This window comes from Colias croceus, chromosome 21, assembly GCF_905220415.1.
Source record: "Colias croceus chromosome 21, ilColCroc2.1".
NCBI classification, from domain to species: Eukaryota; Metazoa; Arthropoda; class Insecta; order Lepidoptera; family Pieridae; genus Colias; species Colias croceus.
Window position 1 is genome coordinate 1,598,422 of NC_059557.1, and position 24,538 is coordinate 1,622,959.

Genomic DNA, 24,538 nt, shown 5'->3' on the forward strand with positions numbered 1-24,538 from the left:
TTAAACGTTTGCTTCGGCGAAGAGAACTATTCACTACCTGTTCATGACACTTTTTTCGTTTGTTGGACCTAAGAACCTCTTTAGCGACTTGGTTCCTCTCTTTTTCTCTAATTGAAACATCTTTATTAGATCTGGACAGCCTCTTTCTATCTCTATTGTTTTGTTTTATACGTTCCGCGTCCATAGTAGTACAGTTATTCGCTATGCTCTGTGTTTCCTCCATAACATACTCGTAATTCTGATTAAAATTTAAGTTATCGTTCTGACTGTGGGATGTTATTGAATTTTGTGAACGGTGTTTCTGTTTCTTTTCAGTCTGTTTCTGTTTATTTGTCTCCAGTTTAAGGGCTATATTATTGAAAAGATTAGAAGGGGCACGTCCTGGTGAACGCCTGCTCGTAGCGGGAAAAGCCAAAAGCCCATCGGTTAAAAGCATTTCAAGCAAATGGGGTCTCATCATTTCTGGCACGTAATTAAATTGAGAAGGGTTCGTTTTTAAAGCTAAAGAGGTGGCAAAAGCAATGGCAAACAAACCACAATCAATAGTATTCGGTTGTCGCTGAACACTTGGAAACTGAATACATGACTCCGATAGATACGGAAACAAGGCTTTTACATATATTTTTTGCGATTTTCCTAGAACACCAACAAGACTATCGTACACACGCAGTATTCCATTAATGTAATAAATACAACTCCAGTGCCCCACTAATCCCACGTCACCGTCATAAATTACTTGAAGGTGCGTCTCATTTTTAGGTACAGGTTCAATCAGTTCAGGGTGTTGAAATAATTCTAGCTCACGCGGTCTAAATGATGTGCACCGAAGTAACTTTTCATGAAATGCGCGAACCACATCATCTTCGATATAGTTATTATAATTCAGAATGTAGGAAAACGTATTATCTAAAGTATCCATTGTTAGATGATATACAATAAGCTTTAGAAATTTTAAAAACCTGCTACGAAACACTAAAATTTGCACCAAAAACAAATGAATTTATATTATTGGGGGATTTATTAGTACGTGACCGGTTTAATAGCACCTATTAAACCAGTATACCTACTTACTTATTTTTTATAATAGGTACAATTCAATATTAATAAATGGGAACGATGAAATTCTCTTAGCGCGCACAAGTGACAACGACGTCTGCCCTCACGTGTCTGCCCGTTCGGGTCGACGCGGTTAGCTATCTTATCCCCGCCCCCGCGCGAGACCAAGCCCCGCAACTCACGCGCTGCAGCGCAGCGAGCGACCGATCTTCTTGAATCGATGTAATAATAATAATCTATAGGATTAACGCGTTTTAAAAATATTGGTTCGATGGATATGTTTAACCTATTATTACTCAACAATCACATTTGTAATATTAAACTTTATCAAATGCACAATGTATTTAAGGTACATTACTGGATAAGGATTAATGGCGTATTGCTTGAATAAGCTAATATTTCTCGTAAAAAGTACCTACATTATAAAGATTTTATATCATCGCGGATTTTTAAAGGTGTACAATACTGTAGTATATTTTTTGATCTATCTTATAAGGTTCAGCCATCGTTTTCAGTGTAAGCACAATAACTTAACCAAAATTACAGTTAAATCAACCTATCTCAAAAACTATAAGAGATACTTTGATCAAACCAAAAATCGTTGAAAGAGTTAATTAGCATGCATCACCTCTATTTTTTTTAGAATTTTATACCCCGTAGTTATAAAAATAGAGGGGGGGGGACATACTTTTTACGACTTTGAGAGCTGATATCTCAAAAACCGTTCACTTTAAGAAAAATGTTTTTTAGAAAACTTTATATCATTTTAAAAGACCTTTCCATTGATACCCCACACGGGTATGTACATCGAAAAAAAAAATTTCATCCCTCAGTTACATGTATGGGGGGCCCCACCCCCAATTCTTTTTTTTACTATTTAGTGTCATATTTTTGTAGCGGTTCATACAACACATATTCCCATCAAATTTCATCACTGTAGTACTTATAGTTTCCGAGTAAATCGGCTGTGACAGACGGACAGACGGACAGACGGACAGACGGACATGACGAAACTATAAGGGTTCCGTTTTTGCCATTTTGGCTACGGAACCCTAAAAATCAGATGTTTTGCGCGAAGTGACAGTAGTACCCACCTCAACGCTTCGCTTATGAGGCGTGCAATAAATAAAATAGCTACAGATGTTCAAACACATTTAGAAACATGCTTGGGTATTTCCCTTTCTTTTGAGATATCATTTGTGCAGATATCTTACAATTTCTTGAAGTAAGGGTGTTTTAACTAGTTAAAGGTAAATAATTCAATTTGTTGGAAAATAAAAATAAAACTCTTTTTTGTAAACAAAATTTTAATTTTCATGTTCAAAATGTCTTCCGCCGTTACGTAGGTGCATGCGCACCCGTGCTTTCTCACTTCTGTCGTTGTGATTTTTAACATCATCTCTAAATTGTCCACTTTCAAATCGGTGTTTCAAAAATGAATTATTGAAAATTGCCTGATCATGAACAGATGCTGGCCATCTTGCTACAATATCCAAGCATTTTAATTGACTGTCACAAACAACCTGAATATCAATTGAGAAGTTTGACTTTCTGTTCCTATAATTTTTAGCTGAATTACCATATGAAATGAAAAGTAGATAAAGATTACATTCTAATATTTTAATGATAACCAAGTTAACGTTTTCTTCATTGGCATGACAACATTAAAATAAAACGTACCAGGTTACCTTATTGTAACATGGGTACAATCTACAATCCCCTATTACCCTGGGGAATCTTGCGATTTCATAAAAAACCATATTGAAGTGTGCTTAAGTTGTCTTGGAACTTTATTATCACTGGGCGTAGTTGAGCAATAGCCACAGTCACACGTCACACGATACCGCTTGCTGTTGGTGGACTGACTCCACAAAAATCAGCCGCACTTCTTAAGTAGGATCCAGTAGCGAGATATGTCAATGTTAATAGTAGGCTTGTTTTTGTTGGAACTGCTTTATTTCTAAAATAAAGATTTTTATAAGTTAGGTACTACAACTTCTTCAAACAACAGGTAACATAAAATCAATGTAGCTACTTCAAATATTATAGGAGGGAGGGATTAATATGATTTGATAGGTTATCTATAGGTAAGTATAATCACTTCAATAATTAAAAAAGACGTGTGGCGCTCGGGGACTGCCGCGGTAAAGCTATTGCATGCTATGATACTCTTCGGTGTTTTGTGTGGATTTCCAGGTTGTTCGATGTAAAGCATTCCACTCTTGTACCACTGAGTCAACATCATTGCAGACGGTCTTAAAAGATTTGGCTAAATTTGTAATGTCGGGTTTCATTTGAGACGTCGCATTTTTCGGGCTCATTAGCTTGCAATTTTCTAAAGTTTTCATGTTAGTTGGTAGTCTCGTCTGTATTTGCTTGCAGATTTCCACAAGGAATTCTTTATACATCGTTGCCTCACGTCTTTCAATTCGCGATCTGTTATGCCATCTGACTTTTCATTGAATGCATACCCAAAATTCATGTACGACGAGTCCATGACGTACTTTTGAAAATCATAGTTAGACAAACTATGTTTGTCCGCTTTTTCCAGTTGAGCTGGAGGTATTAAAATTGTTAAATATGTCAGCAATAAATTATTAATTTCTTCAAGCAACTTTAAAGGGTCTGCCTCCAGTGGCTTGAAATAATTTATTACTACGTAAACGTAATAACTAGCAAAAATATTATCATAACTAAAACAACTACAAACTAGCAAAAATATTCCTCCAAAAATATGACACATTTTTATTGTTATTATCACATTTCAATTGAGATTTTGATAAATTGTTTGAAAAAATACACAAACACGCACACTGCTTGATGACGAATAACGAACAAGTGGCGAGTGGCTGAGTGACAAGCGAGTGCGTGTTTATACGTGCCGAGCGGGATAGCGAGTCGCTGCGGGGGCAGAAGAATGAAGCGAGGTGGCGGGTACTCGGCCTTTCTTCTCGACCGAGCACTCGTTAAAGTGTTTATACAAACCGAGCACTCGGCCGAGGACACTGACTCGCTACTGTACTCGTTAGCTGTAATCGACCCATTATCTCCAATTATTGTAGATACTGCTTTGTAAACCAATGCGGCATTTGGAACAAAACCACAGTTGTTACCTGCATGCACTTTAATCAGTCGAGTCCCTGTACTTAATTTCTATGAAAATGCCGTATCCTTTCTTTTTATGTCTTTTGTTTTGAGGGTCCAAGTATTTTGTCGTACGTGAGACGTAAGTACGTATGTCTCGTCAGTATAAATATCAATAATGTCATATTCATATACAGGGTGGCCCAAATGTCGTGGATCAAACGCAACCAGGGGTTAGGTGAGGTCATCAGCAGCAAAAAGTTGTTTTACGGGAGGTCTCTAAGGTCAACCACTGCAGAGTTATAATTTATTTTGTATTTTTATGAGAAAATTGGCTTTTTTAAACTTATTCTTATTAAAATTCGAAAAAATGTACACCTATATCTTTTTTATCATTTTAACTAGATTAGTACTGATATGTCCTTGCGTTAGAAATGTGAAACGAAGAAACAATTTTGTGAATTACTTTTTTCTCAAATCATAACTTTTTATTTACTTCGAACCCCACTGTGAAAAAAAAATACTCTACCGAAAAGTGACGCTGTATTTCAAGTTTTGGCGCATTCAATGGGGATTCTGAAAAGGTATAACACATGGCCATGAGTAGGTCTAGTATCTTTCAAGGACGAAAAAACAAAACAACGATTGCAAAATAATTGTTGCAAAACATTTTACAATAAATGCTCAAAATTTCTGCCTCTGACCATAATACACAATCTGCACCGTCTAATAAAATTCCTACGTAACCTACGGAATGCACCTCTGTTGTTAGTAACTTGTGCCCTAGCAAATCCGAGCTTTTGTCGTAGTTCTTGTTCAGTATTGTTCTCTCTTTGGTAAACTATTTATTTAAAATAGCCCCAAATAAAAAAAATCTAATGGATTTAAATCGGGCGACCGGGGTGGCCATGCAATAGGTCCTCCTCGACCAATCCACCTATTGAGGAAGCGCTCATTCAAATGATCTCTAACTGCTCGAGTGTAGTGAGGTGGCGCGCCGTCATGTTGCAGCCACATTTCTGCTATTCTTTCTTCTGAAACTTCAGCTTCGTTAAGAATTTGGTTTAATTTTGTAAAAAAATTAAATAATGAGCACCATTCAGTCTTGCTGGCATGCAGCACCAACTGCTGGTTAATTATACCAGCCCACATGTTAATGCCATACAGATGCTGGAATCGATCATTTCTTATGATATGGGGGTTCACTCTGGAGTAAAAATGTATGTTGTGGATATTGAACTCTCCCATTCTTCTAAAATTTGACTCATCCGTCCATAAAACCTTTTTGAAAAACTGCGGATCCTCTCTGTGGTACCTTAGCATCTCTCTGCAAAACCATACTCTAGTTGCATAATCACCGGGCAGCAAAGCTTGCACTTTTTGCACGTTTTAGGCGTGATATTTATTCCTTTTAATAATACGTTGCACCTTCGATCTTGGTCCGTCGATCCCGAGATTACGGGATATTTGGCGTTGACTTACACCAGGATCCAATCTTAATTCTCTCAGCACTTCATCTTCATTTTCAAAACGCACCACTGGTCTGTCTGCTCTCGGAGCATGATGACCGGGTAAGACTCCCTCCATGTACGAATTATGTACGCGCATAAAGACCCTGTAGTCCGGAAAACGATCACGGTTAGGGTAGCGCTAGCGTTAGGGTAGTCGCAAAAGCCATACAGGTAATGCATTTCTGCATACTCCCGTTGGGTGTATTCTCTCCTCGCAGCAGCCATCTGTCAACTTTTGTAGGCAATACGTTCGATTTAGAATTTAGTCCGATTTACATAGCACAGGTCACAGGTAGGCAATCAATCACAAGTCCGAAAAGCAAAGCGTAGGTCAAAGGAAAGAAACTGATCACAAGTCGTCGTAAAACCGAGAGAAAGAACACGTGTGTAGTCACTAGCAGGAAGCGAGTCACTAAAGAACACTAAAAATTCTAAAGAAACATGCTCACGCGCTTGCGTTTGCGTTTGATCCACGACATTTGGGCCACCCTGTATATTGATCTTGGTCTTATTCTAAAATGGAAGGAGACACATGTTAACTTGAATTAATTAGATTAGTTGTCCTCGTCGTCGGCGCATCTTCCTTTCATTGATCATGAGATTCTCCACTCCCATCCGATTGCTCGACATCTCGTGGGATGAGGGCAAGGATTTTTGTTTGTGCGATTCTAGGGAAAAGAATAAAAACTTCAGCTAGTTGGGTCATTTTTGTATTAGGTGTAAGCTCCAGTTGTTTTTTTTTTTTTCATATCATAAAAAAAATATTTAAACAAATATCAAACTAAATTATTAATGATGGCAGCTCCTCTTGGACTTCGCACATGGATTCTTCATCGTCTCAATTCAATGTCGTGTGGTAGTACTCGAGCAAAATATCCTAAGGTATCTAAACTGCGCCAATCATTGCCCTAATGAGTTTTAAGTAATTGGCCGACGTCTCTCAGTTTTAACTGTTTTACTGACACTCCTTGTGTCACTGTAGTTGGTGCAATCATTGCAGAATTTTTATTTTTCTTACAAATATTTTTATACTGACCTAAGTCTTGTTTATAATAGGTAGTGCAATTCTCCTCGAAGGCCCGCCATGTCACTACATCTGCTGCTTCTTTTTAAAATAGAATCTTTTGCATTTAGCAAAAGGTATATGACTTATTTCGTGTATGTATTCACTAAGATTTATTATATTTTACATTTTTGCAGTTGATTTTCAATGAGGCAAAGGCCAAAGACTCGGTCAGCGGGTAGAAATGACTGACCCACTACTGGAAACACTATTTCTATAATTTTAAATTGCGTTGGTGCATGATCGACTAACCATTTTGAAAGCATAGCTAGTAATATAGTGTTTTTATTCTGTCCGGCGCATCCATCAGCCATAATTTGAAGTAAATTACATTCAGGTGTAAATTCAGTATTACAAAGTCGATGAAAAACCGCAGATGAATTTAGATTTGCATCCTTTGCATATTCATCTTCGGTCCAGCAGTAACTGAATATATTTTACTTCGTCAGTGTTGATTTTGAACTGCTTTCTACTATTGTAAAATTAAAAAAATAAAGTTGTCTCGAGTAATAGGTACTCTGATATGGAATTTTAGGTAGTACCAATATCTTTTGGCAATCAAAAATATTATTTTTATTGAAGGGTCTTCTGTTTTTAACATGTCAATAAATGCTTTTGCACGTCTCTTGTGAACAGTTTTATCAATCATCAACCGAATTTTATCAGTCTCATTTGCCACTTTTATTTTTTCTGTCAATGATCATCTTCTAAGATCCAACCACAGTTTTAAGGGCGCAATTTTAAGCAATCTTGATCAGTGGCATGAAACCACATAGAATTGACATAAATCGTTCGTAAATTTTTTTGGGTTAAAGAAGACCAGCATGGTGGCAGATTTTTAGAGTCATAGCATTTTACTTTCTTCAAAAAGTGCTTATTATCTTCTTTTGCGGATTAACTTTTCATAAAAATGCGATACCTGGCGTTATTCTCACTAGCGCAATTTTTTATACCATAAATATGAGAGGTAAACTCCTGCACAGCCTGCATTTTTTCACTCATGAAAATATCCGCTTCATCTAGTATTACGACGCAAATATGATTTGGTATGATTCATTTTTGGAGAACAGTTTTAATGGCCGAACTTAATTACCTTTCTGATAAAATGCCGCTGTGTAATCACAGCCAGTATACGCATGGAAAGCTGGTAGGCTTTGACATAGTGTTGTTCCTAATTTTTTGGCCAAATTGCATTAACTGCACTGAGCAGTTAATGCATTTTTGATAATAATTGTAGCTTAATTATCATTTTCCCAATAGACAGATAACAACTGAACCAAGGCTTCTTTGTATCGGTATTTTTTTAAACTGCGTAAAAATCTGACGGTATGTTTTGTTGAGGTCCAGAAATATTAAATGGAACGTCAATCTCTTGACGATTTTAACGTTCTGTATCTTTTATCGATGGCGACAAATACGATCAAAAACTAAATGTACCTGTGAGGCTGTCGTCGAACAATTTGTGAGCAGGCGCTGAAATAAAAGCCCACACTAAAACTTTTAATGAACTGTATTTGTTATAATAAATTTTTTATGGCTTTTGTTATAATTAATTATTTAAGGCCTATAGTTTAACGTGTGCAACGGTGCACGTCTTATGCGAGACTGACTTCTGATCATTATTTCTCTTTCACTCTCTTATGTTTTATACACAATTTTTTATAAGTCATTCAGCAATTCTTTCAAAAGTTTGTGGCATTGAGGCTCCAAATTTTATATTTCCTAATATTATTTATTAATTACGTAAAAAATATCTTACCAGGAGTCTGGGAACTCCACTGATTACGACACAATTTCCCTTGCTGACCGCGCCGGGCTGACTGAACGACGCGCTTGGTGTGAATAGCTAGATGATATTCTTTGTCTCTTTCGTACACATTGACACAGCTGTAGGTTTGTAATACATAATATACTTTTTAAAGTTTCATACTTACGTGGCTAATTAAAATATCCGTGACTTGTTCGATGACTTCTGGCGTTAATGGGCACGATAAGTCTTTTACATATGATATATCACTGATAGAACTAGCCCTGCTTAAAAGATTTGAAACGTTTGGAGAAAGAAAAGTTCGTTTTCGTAGGTTATAATTCTTGTGTGTAGGAGTTGCAGGTGTGTGTTCAACATTTTTCAGCACATGTAGAGTATATCCTGTACTAGGGATAACATAAACAGTATTGTCTTGTTGTATTTTGTTTCTTTTAGGTGTAAAATCTTCAAAGTTCCTTCAATTGTGTAGGTGAATTTAATAAATACTGCCAACGTTTTAGTTACGGATCGAATAGCTGCTTTTCGATTTCATTCCGATTTATTGGACAAATTCCGGTCTTTCTAAACCCATTTCGTAACACTTGAGGATTTATTTTTTTCCATATTATAGATCCAATCAATTTGTCAAATCCTTTTTTGGTAATGGCTTATACCTACATTCAGTCTTTGCCACTGTACTGTATCCCATTGATCTTTAAAGGATTTCATCACTGAAACATCCAATAGTTGTAAGACGTGACTGGTATGAGCCGGTATTTTTAATATAGTTACGTTAGCTCTGCGAGCTTCTTCTATTATATTTAATCCAACATGTATAGAGTGGCCGTCATAAATAAAAAGTACGGATCGTTTATTGCCGATGGTTGGCAAAAAATATTTTTTTTAATGCTTCAAAGACTTCGGACTCCATCCACCCATTCTTAGTGGCGGCATATGTTGTACCTGGATAAGCGTCGGAAGAAGTATACTCATCCCATACGTTTTTCCCCTTAAAAATTATTAGTGGTGGTGTTTTTTGTCCAGCCGCACTAGTACCCGGAAGTACCGTTTTATTGTCTTTTCCAGGCGTTGCAATAACCCTAGTACCGCATAGCCTTTCACTCCAACTATTTTTGTTTTTGATGGGTCTTTCGGAAAGCTATTTTCGTCCAAATTCCAGATCAAGTGTGGTTTATCTTGTAAATTTAATTCTTTAGTTGTTTTTTTCTTGATCGTTGATTCGTTGGAGAGGGGGCTGTTGTGCTACTGTCATCACTGTAAAAATAGAAAATCAGTTTGATTTGTGCCACAAGTTGTTAAGTATTGTCTAGTATAGTGCAAAACATCAACAGCAGTGTTATTGAAGTCACAATACACGAATCTCAAAAGAAAACTTGAATAAATATAACTCAGTGATCGTCACAAAATGACTTAAATTTACAGGGTGGAAGGTTAAGATGGGTCATGAAGGGCAGGTACCTTAACCGTTGTAGCTACATGAAAACGTTCTTAGGAGACTATCCTTAAATTCTTGAGAAATTTTAATCTGCATTCACAGATTTTTGAAAAAATGTACGGTCAGCAAGGAAATCGGCAGTTTTCAAAAAAAAAAATTTTTGATGCCAATCGATCCAGTTTCTCATGGGGATCAAAACACTCTAAAAGACCAACTGAGGTATGAGTACTAGAAAAGTCAGAAATCGCGAAAAACTTTTTCCACACATTCACTAAGAAAATAAATGATACAACAAAAGATTCGCTAATAGAAAGAAAAGATTTTCAAAGAAGAGATTTTCAGGCTTCAATATTTTTTGTTTCTGATTATTAAAACACATACTGATAATAAGAAGAAACATTAATTTAATTAAACGGTTGTCAAAGAAAATAAAAAATAACAAAATAATTACAAAAAACAACATTTAAAGTGGTGATAATTCCAGAATTTCTGAAATAATTTACATAAAGCTTATGATATGAGATGCTCAAAGTGGTCACCGTTTTGACGTTAACATAGGTTTGTTCGTTTTACTACTGAGCGCGTAGCAGCCGACAACTTATTTGGGTGAATTCCGAAAAGTATTGCAGAAAGTGAATCTTTTAGTTCTTGAGCATTGATATCATTTTCTGCTAGATTTTTTACAAGATTCGCAATTACCTTTCGCGTCGGTACATGTTACATATTCATTCCTGTACCATTCCAATGCAACTGTTTGGTTTTTATTATTTAAATAAAAAGTAAGCCTCTAACAGATCTAAACGTTCCAAATTATTTAAGGACATTTTTAGTGAAGACAGAGTAACTTTTGGTAACTTTTGTTTTCTATGTGTTATTGTTTTCATAAGCCATAAAAATGTGACCTGTTCGTTCGATATTCAAATTTAAATAATTTTTCATCTCGTGCACGAGCTGCCAGCCACCGCCCGCTCACGCCCCGCGTCGCTGGCATGTTTTGCTGCTGTGCCTTTGTCTTTTTACTTGTTCATGAATGAAAATAGTTTTTCGCGATTTCTGACTTTTCTAGTACTCATACCTCAGTTGGTCTTTTAGAGTGTTTTGATCCCCATGAGAAACTGGATCGATTGGCATCAAAATTTTTTTTTTTTTAAAACTGCCGATTTCCTTGCTGACCGTACATTTTTTCAAAAATCTGTGAATGCAGATTAAAATTTCTCAAGAATTTAAGGATAGTCTCCTAAGAACGTTTTCATGTAGCTACAACGGTTAAGGTACTTCATGCCCCATCTTAACCTTCCACCCTGTATACATCGTGCGGCGATATAAGTCATCCAACAGTGGAGTCAGGAGGACAGTTTGAGTAAATAAGAAGTTCATGAATCATCAAAAAGCAAATAATTGTGAATTTATAATAAAAGTAACTTAAATTTAACCAAAACTGCAACATTATAACAAAGCGTAAAGTGATAACGGCTCCATCTGTGGACGAGCAGTTGAACTCCTTACCAACGACTCATCATTATTGGAAATTTACACCAAACATACACTGGAATATTAATTTAAAATACAAGACATATTGAAAGCGTTACACAAAATACAAAAAGATCTAGCACAACAAAAGCAAAGTATGAAAATCGATAGTACTTCTATCTCTTTCGTTTGAAATTGTTCTATTTTTTTGAACATTTATTTATAGTTTTTATTTTTAGTCATCTGCAGTAATACTTTTTCCCGGTGAAACATTGCACTTTCGTTTTCATTTAGGCTGTTACTATAAAAAAAAAATATTTCATATCATTTGAGTTAGAATTTTTTTATAAACACCTGTTTCACGAAAAAAGTGTTTTTATTAGTCCCATTTTACGGTAACTTTATAAAAAGAATATTATAGTAATAACTCCAACCGATAACGGATATATATAAATCAAGGGAGACCGAATAACGATGCTACAGAATATCGAGAATATTTGTGTAATTACATTTTAAAACCATACGGATTGGTTTTATGGCAAAATAATTACACAGAGTAGCATGTACAAAGAAAGGTAGGTGCTTACTCTTTTCATTGAATTTTTCGCCTAGTCCAAATAATTTCTGTAATTCGTCTGTTTCTATAATCAGTGAGCGTATAGTTGTATAATATAGGGTTTTTTCAATCTCTACAATAAACTCAATGTAAAATTCAATGTTGTCTTTCATTTTTGCAAACCAACGCGCAACAAATAACGAACGTGTTCGATCTTGAATTCGTGTAGCGCGGACAACGTGCACAAAGTGCGCCCGCTACAGATGTTTCCCTGCTGTAATTTAGGCAGATATTTGCCCCATCCTTTTTGCTCTTCGCCCATATGAGCAGTTAATGAATTCAAAATAGTGCAGCTTATGCGCTCAACCTGCCCATTCGCGCGTGGAGTTGCCACGGCATTCAAAACATGTTTTATATCAAACTCGCTGCAATACTCTTTAAATTCGCGTCCGATGAAAGCCGTGCCTCTGCCGCTCACTATTCTTGTGGGATAACCAAAAACTTGACTTATCCTACTTTTCTTTTTGTTTTTTCCCACCTTCCCTAGAAGAAGAAGATGACGAACTTGAGCTACTATGAGTCCGTTTCCGATCTTTGGAGCAACCCATATTACTCTTATTTATTTAATTACAACCTACTTAAAATTAGGTTAATAACAAATTGTTTTATATCAATCCATTATTGCAAAATTAAAGTTCAACAAGTAACTTTTCCATCACCAAGTTAGGTTAGTAAAACTTCACACACTTTTTGTTAGCGAATTAATCATGCCAAAAACCACTTAATATCGTTTGTGCTCGTGAGAAACATACCACTTCTGATTCTAATAGGATATTAAAAAGACGTAGTGAATTAATAGTTTTCGGGCGAGCGGGCTGCGCGGTGCTGAAGCGAGGGAGAGGAGAAGGGTTACGCGTGATGTTGGTATCAACGTTTGGGACAGCGCGTTACAAATACACTTTTCCAAGTCGAGCCATTCGTCAGCAGTAGGAATCGGTATAGTATGCACACCTGAATACAGCATTAAGGTGTCTTTTAATTTTAATATTCTTTCCATCTAATAAGTAGAATTCCATCTGTAAGAAAAAATAAAACATGTGTGAAATAAAACTAAGTACAGAAAAAAACAATATGAAATTAAGATAATAGTATGTATATTTAGTTTAGCAACAATCCTGAATGATACCTAATTCTGTTTGGTTTTGTCTTTCTGTTTGAATTTGTTTCAATTCATTTGAAGTGCGTCGCAATTTTTTTGCATTTTGTTATAACTGGCGATGATCAGTTTATTCATGATCTACTAATCCTTTTCCGAAAGCATTGATTAGAGCACATGCTATTTGAATTTCATAGAATAAATGGGGTACGGCTAAATTAATATTTTGATTTCTTAACTGCCGAAACTGGTTCTTAAGGCGGCCATTTATTGTTTCAACCACCCCACGACACAACGTTACTTTACGAGAATCATTAGCTTTTTGTGCCGTCAGCTGTCGTTCATGTTCTTCTTTTGTAGCGGATTTATAAGTTTTCCTTGCTAATTCGGTAAACTCAGTATGTCTCTGTTCAATACTCTTTTCTCGAATTTTAACGCTTAAAGGTAAAGCTGTATTCAACAGCAACTCCACAGCCAGTTTTCTATGCCATTTGACAGTCTTTCGCAGTGATAAAGAGTAAGCCAAAGAGTATAATAATATATAGGGTAAAGAGAGCCCTCTTTGAGCATTTTTGGGCAAACTGTTTGACAGTCAACGCCATCTGAAACTTGTTTCCAAACTACGGCGGCGGCAATATGGCCGCTTCAAAATATTTTTTATTGTAAGTTCCATGTTATAAATAACGAAATGAAAATAATTCTGCACTTTATTTTCTGTAAGGATCAGTTGTTTTGAAGTGCAAAGTTATTTAATTTCGTTACTTACAACATAGAGTTTTATAAATCGGGAGTTAAAAAGGTTTATACAAATAAAAGGCAGTGTTAACACATTACTTTTTTATTTTTATAATGTTTATGTTTGTCATAATATTTTTGAGCAGCTATTTTAGTTTCATCGTCACCTACATAATTTAACTTTCCGGACAAAATTCGATTGATCGATCTACACCAGCTATATATTAAAAAATTAAGAGTAACGTTTATAAAATATTCTTTTAATTTTTCAATATGCGTGGTGCAGTTAAAAGGATATTCAACCATCACATCTGCTAACAATTTGATATTTCTTTTATGTTCTGTTTCGGTACATTATTTTTTTAATATCCTGTTGCTATATTTTGAAGATCATGAAAGCTATTTTCTAACTCTTCACTTGGGTAACATAACCATTTCTTGTTAGCGTATTCTTTGGCTCTAATGAATTTATTTCTACCATGATTGTCCCCATGATCTATAAGGTTTTGTCTGCGGTTTTTACAATTTTTTACAATATTTTTTAAACATTTCGACAGGACTCAGCCACATACATAATTTCTTTGGCCTGCATCACTTTCTCTGCTAACATTTAAAACATTTTCATTATACTCGATGGCCTCGTTTTCTTTGGGAGCATCAAAAGCATGGGGCGTTGACTTTTCTGTTAAAAAAAACTCTAATGTAATATTCAATATCTGACAATGTTTCAAGTCTTCCTCCAACAAGATTGACCCAAGTTTTCAATCTCTCAGGGAATTTTTTTGCATCTGGGAAACGATGCATTGCAAAATCTGATAAAAATAAAACAATAATTAGTCAAACTTTATTTATAAAATTTATTATATTATGAAAAGGGTATATTATACTTCTAATAAAGGTTCATGACATTTACAGTAATCACACAACAGTGACTATGCACAATAACAAACAAAGCGCAAATCTCAGGAACTAACTAAATCTTTCAATCAATACATAGACTATCGAAAAAAAAATGTTATGGCCGATCTAAGATAAAATGGAGTAAGTGTTATACCGCGTTAAAATCCTTATTAAATGCGCTAACTTTTAAAGCTACTTGCCAAACTGGAGTAGTACATTTTTTTTTTCAGGACGATCAGTTGAAGTTGTGTGATTAACTAATTTTGAAAACTTGGTACAGTATAAAATGACATTTTCCTACAAGTTGGAGTGATCGGCACAGGGTTTAGGATCACAGGTTACATAAAGCACTATTCGGGATGACGTAAGAGAAAAAAAAATGGCAAAAAGTAAATATTTGTAACAACAGGAATGAAAAAACTGTCACGTGGTGTACATTTTCTGGAATTAAATAAAAAAATTCATAACTTCAAAAATACATGACTTAATTTTTTTTTTCAATTTTTCTGATAACTGGTGTGGCATTACCTTTCAGAAAATTTCGGCTTGACGTCGACTTCTGGGACACCCTGTATATATTTATATACAGCTTTCAGAAAAATCTTTTTCGCTTGTATGATTTACCGCTAGGTCTGTGGATCTTTTCCTGTTCTTCAATATTTCTTTTAGAAACCCTTTTTTCTGGTGACTCCATATCATCAGAAGTCGTAAAAAAAATAAAAAAAACTTCTGCGTATACCATGTGTATACCATTCATCTCATCTCCAAAAGCAATCCTGAACAACACTTGACACGTATGACGCACTCCCGATGATGATTGTCTGCGTTTTAGATGGATTTAGCAATAGACCAAAATTCCTGCTCCAGTTTACAATGGTAGACAAATCATTGTTGACCTTGCTGATTGCATTGGGCAAGTCTTCCAGAGTCGCTTGGGTGTAGATTTGGACATCGTCAGCATACATGTGGTAGAGAGAAGTTAAAGATTGAGTTAAGGTATTAATAAAAATTGCAAAAAGGAGAGGTGACAAGACGCAACCTTGTGGCACGCCGGCATTGATATTGCGCCAAGACGAGGAAATGTCATCAAGCGAAATTCGCTGCCGGCCTCCATGTAAATTTCTACTTTGCTTTCTACTCCATCTAAGGTTCTTACCAGGATATTACTTAATAGATTGATAAAAGCTGTAGAACCTATCCTGCGAAGAGAACAGGCTGGATTTCGCCCTTAAGGCTAGTTCGGACTACTTTAGTATTTAGTCGAGTGGCGAGTGTTTTAGTAAGCTAAAATATTCGCTACTGGCCAAAAATCGTTCGCACTTCGCTCGAGTACAGTTTACAAGTGAGTGGTGTTTTGCAAGATGAACAGCCTACAACGCAATAAAGTAAATAAACTAATTAAGCTAATCGTAACGGCTATTTTAGAAGAGGTGGATGAGGAAATTTGCGTGATTAATAAAAAGAAGCTATGGGTACGAAAATGGATCGATAGAAGAGAAAAACTAGGAGCTACTAATTGTCTTCTGAAGGAATTAGCATTGGAAGATCCCAAAGAATACTTCGATAGTTTGAGAATGTCCGAAAGTTGTGTAAATTTTCTGTTAAATGAAATACATTCTCAAATTCAGCGTAAAGATACCCTTTTAAGAAGTGCGATTCCTGCAATTTCAAAATTACAAGCAGTTCTATACTTCCTTGCTACTGGGTGTAGTTTAAGGACACTCACACATTTATTTAGACTCGGAAAATCTACTATTTCCGAATTCATCATCGAAGTTTGTGCAGCAATCTATGAATCATTAAAGGAATTTATCAAGTTAAGATTAAATAACAGTAACAGATTTATTAACATTAGCGTTCTGCATTGCTGTTAAAATTAAGTCATTTGATATAATTGTAACGCTCTGCGTTTCATTCTGGTTAACATGGCCAGATGGAAATTATATATATATATATATATATATGGAATATATTGAGGAAAGCTGATAATCCGAAACATGTTCAGAATTATCTGTAGGTAAAATGGACGAGGAAAAAAATTCAGTTGCTTGCTCTTCCATACTATAATTACTGGTGTCATTATAATATGTTGATGAATCGCTATATGGTGATTCTGTAGCATATGACTGTGGCGTTCTGGTGATTCCGTTTTGTTCAGATGCGTTTTGAAGGTGCTGACGTCGAATTCTATTCATGTAAATTTGAATGTGCTCTTGTGCTTCTAATGCCAATAGTAGGGGCAAAGACTTCAGTTGAAGACCGACGTGTTTTCCGAAGACCTCAAACTCATTTTCTTCGACTGTAGAGTTACTAGTATCAGCTATCTCTTTTAATTGTCTAACCATGCTCGAGAGCTGGGATTTTCCTTTTTTTTTTGTTGGAGGTGGAGGAGGAGGTGTAGGTTCACGAAAAGTATCCACTACAGTACTATTTTGCTCAGTATCTGTAGTATCATCAGTGTGTAAACTATTGGAAGCCTGAAACAAATAAAATGTTATTAGTATCAAAGTATTCATGAACAATTTTTTTTTTCAGATTCCTACTACTACAGACTGGAAAATAATTGAAAATGTTTTCCGAAATCAGTGGCACTTTCCAGGATGCTCTGGAGCAATCGACGGCAAACATGTCGTCATTAAGGCACCCCCCGAATCAGGAAGTTTATATATAATTACAAAGAGACAAACAGCATTGTCTTAATGGCTATTGTAGATCATAAATATTGCTTTAGTTATATTGACGTTGGATGTACTGGAAGGGTTTCTGATGGAGGCGTATTTCGTAACTGTAGTTTGTACCAAGAATTAGAAAACGGTATTCTACCAGAGGGTCATGTCTTAGTTGGCGACAATGCATTTCCCTTGAAAGAATATTTCGCACATCCGGTGCAAGAATGACGTTATTGTAGTAAACATGGTTTTTCAGGAGAGGCAAATAAAGATTTGAACAGTAATATTTTTATTTTGCTTGAATATCTTTATTATTTTTGTTGATTAAATGATGATTTGGATCATACGCTTGTTAATGAATTGGATAAAGTGTCAAATATTAGTGTTAATAATACTAAAAAATACGATTAAAAAAATTGCCGCGGTAATTTGCGTCGTTATTGTGCTAAGATTTTGATTGTTAGTCAGTTATGACACATGTCTAGACACTAGTCTAGATGTGTCTAGTCACACTATCACACTAATATTATAAATGCGAAAGTTATTAGAATGGATAGATGGATGAATGGATGGATAGATGTTTGTCCCTTTTTAACGCCAATACTACTGAACCGATTGAACTGAAATATTGCATAGATGTACTAGACCTGGAATCAAACATAGGCTATCCTTTTTATCCTGGATAAGGGAGTGCGAAGCCGCGGGCAGCAGCTAGTTATGGATAGAAACATTAAAACCAATATTTTTATGGCTCATTTATTTTAATAGTAACTTTGGTCTTTAAATCACATTTTTAAAAATAGTACTTATTAATTACGAGATCTTGCTTTTAAATCACTATACCTTTAACTAAAATAGAACTAAGGTCAACCTCACTTAAATATACTTAATTAAAGTAGGCTCTTAAAAAATCCTTCGTAGAACTTGGGAACTATGTTAGTTTCCACCAAATGCAGCAAATCTTTCTTCTTTCGCTCAGCTACACTGATCTTCGAAGTGTATGCTGGTTTCAAAGTGATTTGATTCATCAAAATTGAACTCCTCTTATTAGAAAATCGCCCTTTTACGATTTTGCAATCGACTTGAGTCGTTAAACAAATTTTGTTAAAACCTTTCCCAGGAAATCGATTAACGTCACAGCAAAAAAATTTTAATTATCGTTTGTCTCGGGCTAGAAGAATAGTAGAAAATGCTTTCGGTATACTAGCTGCCAGATTCAGAGTCTTTGAGAAACAGATGCCCTATAGTCCTGAGAAAGTTGTTAAGATAGTAAAGACATGTTGCGCTTTACATAATTGGCTCCGACAAACAGAATTCCAAACAAACAGTATGAATACACAGTAGACAAAGAAAATTATGAAGCAGGAACTATCGTTCCTGGTAATTGGAGAAATGAACCAGAGTCTCTCGGAATGCTACCACTGCCAATTTCCTTAACACGTTAACTGCCACGTAGGTCACCGGTGACCGGTCCCTGCCCTGTATCTAGGCGCCTCATAGGTCACCGGTGACCTCAGGGCAGACCTGTTTTCAAACCTATTTTGTGAGCAGTAGGGTTATTTTTCCTTAGATTTTGTGTATGCATGTGACCGCTGTGGCGCTGTAGTATAATGTATATGTGCGCACAATGGTTTTCGTTTACCTTGACATTTGATAGATTCACATAGATAAATCTGCAGTTTTCGGTGAACTCGTTCATGGAATAAAATTGGGTAAGGTTATAAAATTAAATAATAAATACAGTAATTGTGTAATGAAAATATTTATTAGAAAATGAATAAATTGCCAAATAAAATAAAGAAAAAAAATTACTTCTTGTGGATCATGTTGAAACACTGTAAACATAAATGCGGTTTATTTTCGCATTCATTGCAAAATGTTGAAACTTTTTTTGTTTTATTTCTTGCAAGTTTCAAACCATATAGGTCAACATTATTTTTGTAACATTTGTTACAAAAACGTCGTGTGCTTCTAACTGGTCCCTCTTTTTGAGTTAGATTATGCTTCAGTCTTTTAGGTCTTTTAACCTCTTCAACAGTTTTATTTTTTGTGTCAGTAAAATCTTCCACCAACTGCTTTCGAAATTCTACAATCCCCATTTTAGTTTTATTATTCTCACAGAACATCACCCAAGAGTTCATCAAAGCAGTGTTCAAAATTAATTCTATCCCTAACTTTTTGTACCACTTTACCGTCTTTCTTAATGGAGATGAATAGGCATTCATTTGATCACTAAGATCGACTGAACCTTTTGCCATGTTATATGCATAAACCATCTTTGGCTTTCGAACTATCTTTCCTTTTTTCATGACAGTTTTGAACCCCTTAGAATGCTTAGTGGACTTATGCTGTGACATACCTCTTATCTTTCCATTTTAAGACGCATGTATATGCTCATTTTCCCTCGCTATTGACTCACCTGGTTTGAGTTTGGCTTCAATTACTTGCTTTTCTCTTCTGTTTTTTCTCAAGGTGCCAACCAGGTGAGTATCATTGTCAAGTAATTGATTTGCAAGCTCAAGATTTGTGTACCACCAGAAAGCGGGCGAAGCCGCGGGCGGTAAGCTAGTTGGTATATAAAATTCTCACCTGTAGGTTCCGTAAACGCGATTACAGATGGTTGGTGACCTCTTGGCTCTCCCCACCTTTGAATCGAGATATCCCGAAGCTTGTCGATTTGACTTCGAACCATGTCTTCCACAGAACCTTTGTCACTTTCCGAGTCACTGTTAATAACAACTCGTGCACGTCGCTTCGGTGGACGGATGATTTCGTCTTCGCTTTCCTCTTCGCATTTTTCCTCCGAACATCTTTTTTCAATCTCACGGAAAATACTGGCTTCTAATAAGTCAATACGATGCAAATCTTCTTGAGATCATCAAACCGAAACAAAACCGTCAAAATCCATCATAGGAACGAACACGCGAATACTAAATAAAAAACAAAATGACGTGCATCCCACTTGAGTGCAAGTATTCGACTGCGGAGCGGGTGACCGGAGGTGTGGCCTATCTGGCGCCAAAATAACGAAAATGCAATTTTCAACATCACAGCGCCGCGTAGGGCACCGGTGACCTCATGGGGTTTTTCGAGATTATTTCATAAACTATACACACGATTGCAGCCTAAACTAGACATAAATTCATTTCTTATTAAACTAAATCCAGGAGCACCAAAAAAAAAAATGTAAATTTTGACCGTTCCACTACGGCAGTTAACATGTTAAGTAACCGTTCATCTCAAAGGTCTACAGATCGTCGGGAGAGATATGCAAATTATTTTGTAGGAAGAGGTTCTGTCTCTTAGCAGACAAGAATGATACATTGAAAACTACCTAGCCCCCCAATACTAGAGTAGGTACCTACTTACCAAATTACTTTCACTGTGTGTCAGTGTTGAGGTTAAATTTCGCAGGGATGCATCCAATAAACTGAACCATTTTACGGAAGGAATATAAACCGTGTCCGTCCCAGCGCCTGATTTTTTGGAGTCCTTTATTTTTTTAACTCCTGGGAGTAGGTCGATCTAAAAAGGAATGGATTTATTTATTTTTTCTCTCTCTGTCAATTGTGTCGGTGTGCGTTTTATATATTACTAGCGGTCCGCCCCGGCTTCGCCCGTGGTACATATTTCGCAATAAAAGGTAGCCTATGTTCTTTCTCAGGGTCTAAAGATTATCTGTGCCAAATTTCATCAAAATCGGTCCAGTAGTTTATGCGTGAAAACCATACATACATACATACATACAAACCTTTCCTCTTTATAATATTAGTATAGATTGTGTATTTACATATGTATGTGTGTATTTATATATGTATGTATATATTTATTTTGTTATATTATGTATATATATATATATATATATATATACACAATATATGCTACGCCTCAGTTTCTGACCTTTTTTTTGTCCCAATCACCTAGTTGCTGCGTTGAAATAGGTAAATTGAGATTGGTAATTGCAGTCTATTGTTTACCAATCGAAACCAGTCTCAAAATGTAGGCAATTTTATTAGAAATAACCTAGTATAAAGTTGCTCGAGAAAATTTAGTCGTAAATGCAGGTTGCAAACAGTGGTGTGCCTAGGGTGTAAGGACTGGGCAAGCCCTAATTTGTCGAAATGTTTGCTGGGTACCTTTTTCTCAAATTATACTGTGTAGTGTGTACTTATGTTCGTTATAAAACTTATAAAAAAATGTGAACATACCGAATCAAATCTTCTAAATCTTCCTTCCTTCTTTCATCTTATCTACAAGTCTCGCTCGAAGATTTTTTCAAACCACACCGTAAGCATAAAACTACTAGGCAGAACTTGATACACATGCCAGTTTTTTCACACTTTCAGCGGCTTTGAACAAAGCCTTTTTTGTGTTTTTAAGCTGGTGATTAATTACGATATCAAAATACTAGAAGTAGACCCGCGCGCACCCGCAAACAGTTGAGTAAATTGTAAAAGGTTTAAACTTTAACATTAAAATCTATAAATTATTTAAAACTGTATGACATTATATTATTAACTAGCTGTGTCCCGCGGTTTCACTCGCATTGCTCCGCTCCTGTTGGTTAATGGTTTTAGTGTGAAATCAAAATCAAATCGAACCAGTATTTCCTGAGATTAGCGCGTTCAAAGAAACAAACAAACAATATCTTCAGCTTTATAATATAAGTATAGATTAAATTGTAAGATCATTTATATTCTAACTAGCTGCTCCGCGCGGTTTCACCCCCGTGGCTCCACTCCTGTTGCCCGTAGCGTGATGAAATATAGCCTATAACCTTCCTAGATAAATGGGCTATCTAACACCGAAATAATTTTTCAAATCGGACCAGTAGTTCCCGAGATTAGTGCGTTCAAACAAACAAACTCTTCAGCTTTATAATATTAGTATAGATTCAAAACGCCGATCTTTCTGAAGGAAAGATTTTATAACATCGGAATAGAAAGTTGGTGATCGTTTTAATTCAATAAACAGCTCTTTTTTCTATTGCAATCATTGATAGTTCAGAAAGGCGTTCTTGGGCTTGTGTATTTCTTAAATACGTATGAATTCGCTTTAACGCTGAGAAAGCACGCTCCGCGGAAGAACTACTAGCAGGAATCGTAACTACCAAATATGCAAGTTTCAACAGCTGGGGAAAGGCTTCTTCAAAGGAATTCTCATTTATGAAATCGATTAATTCGTAAACATCACAATCCTTTAATTCAAGGGACGAGTACAAACCTATCAATTGGTTTTTCAATGATTGTTTGTCAAAATAATTTGTATAATAATCTAGGAGTAAATTAAAAGCTTCAGAAGGAAAGTATTTTCGATATTTCTCAAATAATTTGTTGTTGAACAATTGAAAAAAATTTAATTTAAAATTTTCGGAATATCGGTCGTTAATTTCAGTAGATATATTATCAATAATTTGAACGTAAAGGCGTTTGTATTCTGTTTTAGCGCAAAGGATGTTACGTCTCAAACGAGGAGGCGAGTTATTGAGCAATGCATTTTCGTACATTTCGTCAAACTGAGCATGAAATTCAGCGCGTAACCAATGCTGAAACTATTTAATTTTATTGATGCAATATCTGACATCGACTTGTGATTTTTGTATAATATTATACAAGCAGTCGGTTTTTTCAAAGATTACATGAAAAATCGACAAAAAGAAATTGAAATTAAAGGATCGTAAAAGGTTATAAAAATTTTGCGCGATGAATATGTCCAACGCGTCGCAGAAGTGTGAGGTAACCGTTTCTTATAGTGCTTATCGTAAAAAGCCGCGCGTTTTGTGCTGTGACTGAAAAAATTAATCATAGTCTGAAGGGCTGAAAAAAAGAACTGACTTCAGCAATTCTACCGCACGACTTAGACAAAACCAAGTTCAGAATGTGTGCATTACACCAAAATAATGTAAATAGCTTGTGGATAAATTTCTTTAATTTTTTGTTGTACACCATTTCGCAAACCTGCCATCACACTAGCACCGTCGTAGCTCTGTGATACGAGTTTTTCAGTGCATTTAAGTTTATTTAAGAGACCTAAAATGACTTTAGAAAGGGTGTCTGCTGTGCGACTTTCAGATACATCAATAAATCCTAAAAACCGGTCGTGAATGTTTTTCCCGAAGTAATATCGCAAAATAACGCACAGTTGTTCCCGGTTGCTTACGTCAGACGTCTCGTCAATAATTACCGAAACAAACGTTGACAATTTGAGCTCTTATTCTACGCGAGATCATTCCTCGTCTTGAACCATTTGTTCTCCCAAAATACGTCAAATGTCAGAAATATCTTCGACTTGGGGTTTTTCGAAGCTTATTAAATTTTGAACGACCTTTTTCTTTCTTAAAAAATCTATTTTCAGTTTTTCATCTTGAGTGCTCAGAACTTTCCCAACAAACGAACGCGTTGATATATACATTATTATTACTTCGTAAATTGTAATTACACCCAAAAAAATATGATTTGGACAGCAAGTTTTGTCTCGTCATCACCATTATATCTAATTTTACCGCTTAAAATCCGATTCACCTATCTACAACAACTATGTATATTAAAACATGTATAGTTGTGTTTAAAAAACACTTTCAAATTATCTGTTTGTATTGCACATTTAAATGACAAGTCTATGAATATCTCAACAAACGCAATAATGGCATGCCGTAACTTGGTCCTACTTTGCTCCAAAATCTGCTCCAAACTTGGACTTATTAAAATTGCGTGGAAACGTTTTCATTTAAAATTGTTATTTAAATTTAAATTGTAAATTTAACACCTTGGCTACAGAATCTAAGTGATGAAACTACCATTTTGTAGCGTTTTATTATATATATAAAACAATGATTAAGGAGCAATGTTACCCGTCAAGTTGGGTAACTTTGCTCCTAAATTTTATTTGTACTGTAATTCGGTTGTTTTAGAAGTTGGAGCATAGTAGGAAGCTTAAAACTGTAACTATGCTCCAAACCAATTTATATATAAATATTTAAAATGACTAATAAAACCAAAAATAACAATGAATCATAAAAATCTCTTTATTTTACCATTAAAAAACAAAAATAAAAATTAAAACTCTTCTAAGACAAATTAACATCTGAAATTAAGTATACCTAAGCCTTTTACAAAAATAAACATTGTATGAAGAG

The 24,538-nt window shown here is 35.5% G+C and overlaps 1 protein-coding gene across 4 annotated transcripts in view; it reads left to right on the forward strand.

Moving 5' to 3' along the window:
• Nucleotides 1-24,538, forward strand: part of LOC123701331 — a 92,773-nt gene that overhangs the window by 21,368 nt on the left and 46,867 nt on the right. The window contains exon 4 of one of the 4 annotated variants that reach the window (XM_045648764.1): nt 15,270-17,684. The exons of 1 other annotated variant lie outside the window; for it this stretch is intronic. The gene's annotated coding sequence lies outside the window, so the exon portion shown is untranslated. 2 more of the 4 variants (XM_045648767.1, XM_045648765.1) reach the window with 2 other exon arrangements.